The sequence below is a fragment of the Oncorhynchus nerka genome, linkage group LG26, assembly GCF_034236695.1.
Source record: "Oncorhynchus nerka isolate Pitt River linkage group LG26, Oner_Uvic_2.0, whole genome shotgun sequence".
Lineage (NCBI taxonomy): Eukaryota > Metazoa > Chordata > Actinopteri > Salmoniformes > Salmonidae > Oncorhynchus > Oncorhynchus nerka.
In genome coordinates, this window is record NC_088421.1 from 55,466,777 (window position 1) to 55,469,276 (window position 2,500).

General features: G+C 45.0%; 1 pseudogene; it reads right to left on the bottom strand.

The window, feature by feature from the left end:
• The window catches only part of LOC135564927 (cytosolic Fe-S cluster assembly factor nubp1-like), a 17,712-nt pseudogene extending 15,878 nt beyond the window's left edge, over nt 1-1,834 (bottom strand).
• Nucleotides 1,835-2,500: the final 666 nt, after the last annotated feature.

Consider the following 2,500-nt stretch of genomic DNA (forward strand, 5'->3'; position numbering starts at 1 on the left):
TCGTTCTGCCCCTGAACAAGGCAGTTAACCCACTGTTCCTAGCCCGTCATTGAAAATAAGAATTTGTAAAGGTCAAAAAAATACAAATAAGTAAAAAATATATCTCGTGGAGATTAAATTAAATTAAATGCGTTTCTGTTCTGTGAAGAGAGTTGTACATCTTCAGTTTCTTGGCAATTTCTCAGAACAAGAATAGACTGACGAGTTTCAGAAGAAAGGTCTTTGTTTCTGGCCATTTTGAGCCTGTAATTGAACCCACAAATGCTGATGCTCCAGATACTCAACTAGTCTAAAAGAAGGCCAGTTTTATTTCTTCTTTAATCAAGAACAACAGTTTTCAGATGTGCTAATATAATTGCAAAAGGGTTTTCTAATGATCAATTAGCCTTTTAAAATGATAAACTTGGATTAGCTAACACAATAGCTAACACCATTGGAACACAGGACAGATGGTTGCTGATAATGGGCCTCTGTACGGCCTATGTAGATATTCCATTAAAAAAATCTGCCGTTTCCAGCTACAATAGTAATTTACAACATGAACAATGTCTACACTGTATTTCTGATCAATTTAGATGTAATTTAAAAAATTATTTTCAAAAAACATTTATATTTCTCCCAAAACTTTTGAAACAACAAAAACAGCATCGAGATAGGGATCTGACCAATAGCAGAGAGGATAGGGATCTGACCAATAGCAGAGAGGATAGGGATCTGACCAATAGCAGAGAGGATAGGGATCTGACCAATAGCAGAGAGGATATCAATCACATGAACCATATAACACGAGGAGAGAGACAGAGAGACAATCCTGCTACCTGCTCTCCCTCCAGACCCATGATCCTGGGGATAGACGGACCACAGATGTCCACATCTAGGAGAGCAACCTGGAGAAAAAACACACACACACACACACACACACACACACGGAGGTTAGGGTGTAGAACATGTTCTCCAGTCAACAGACAGCAGATTTAGCAGGTATCACTTAGCCAGTGCATTAACACGTTGTCCAGACGTCATACCCTCATCTGGCCACAGAGAGGCAGCACTGAGTCGAGCTACAGCTTTTAGCCAATGTTCCATTTGTGACCACCAGGGGGAGACAAAAACCCACAGAAAGGTTTTGTTTGACGATGACACAGAGTGGGTATGTCGACTGGTTGCAGACTTCACCAGGTAGAGGCAGTGAGAGTGTTTTATTTCAGCTTTTATGATTTATTTTATTATTTTATTTCATTGACAGTTGAATGAAAACCTGTGATATAATGTGGTCTGATCAGACGGACGCTATGTGCTATGCTTCTCCTCTGTATGATCACACCAACTGTCGTCAGCTATCTGGGTGACCTTCCCACAGTACACGAGAGAGGGAGAAGAGAGAGAAAAGAGGGAGGGGGAGAGAAAGAGACCTAACAAACGAGTGGAGAACAGAGAGCTAGAGGGAGAGAGAAAGAGACCTAACGAACAAGTGGAGAACAGAGAGCTAGAGGGAGAGAGAAAGTGTTACCTTACTTTAGTGGAGAACAGAGAGCTAGAGGGAGAGCGTGGGCCAGAGTGGAGAACAGAGAGCTAGAAGGTGCTCTTCCCTACACAAGTCAGAGAGCTGAGGGGGAGAGAAAGATCTTATGAACACTGTTAACAGAGAGCTAGAGGGAGAGAGAATGGCTGCGAGGGAGTGGAGACAGAGAGAGGAGGAGAGAGAGAGAGAGGGAGGAGGGGGGAGAGGGAGAGAGATGTTGGTGAGTGGCGAGAGGAAGCGAGGCCAGATGAGGGAGGTGCTCTTCCCTACACCACCTTTCCCTGACAGGACCAAGATCTTATGAGTTAACATCTTCTCTGGAGGGAGGGAGGGAGGGAGGGAGAGAGAGACAGGAGGGGTGAGAGGAGGAGGGAGGGGAGGGAGGGAGGAGGGAGAGGGAAAGGGAGGGGGAGAGAGAAAGGAGTGAGGGAGAGGGTTGGGAGACAGGTTGGGGGGAGGGAGGGTTGGGGAGGGGGGGGTTGGGGAGTGAGTGAGTGAGTGAGAAAGAGAGATAGAGGCATTAAACACACATTGAAAACAAGGAATTGCAGACTAATCAGCTGTTATTCACCAGATCTGGGCAGAACAGAGACAGAGAGAGTCTTTACCTGGGTCTGGTGCTTTAGTGGCTCCAGAGGAACAGAGGTTCTGGTTGGGACAAGCAGAGACAGAGAGACTGACATGGCTGACGTCTTCCCTGCCTGCTCACTGGCCTTTAGTGGCTCCAGAGGAGCAGAGGTTCTGGGACATGCTGGCAGTCTGACTGACAACCAATATAACCAATCAGGTCAATACATCAAAAACAACCACCATGACCAACCAAGATTGAATATGTAGGAAATGCTTGTTTCTTTGTCCAGTAATTTGCATGTGACTGAATGAGTTAAAACGCAGATCCATTGACCAAAGATATAGTTTATTGGACAAACCCTGTCTATGTTTTTGACAGGTCATGTGATACAGTTTATCCTAGAGAAC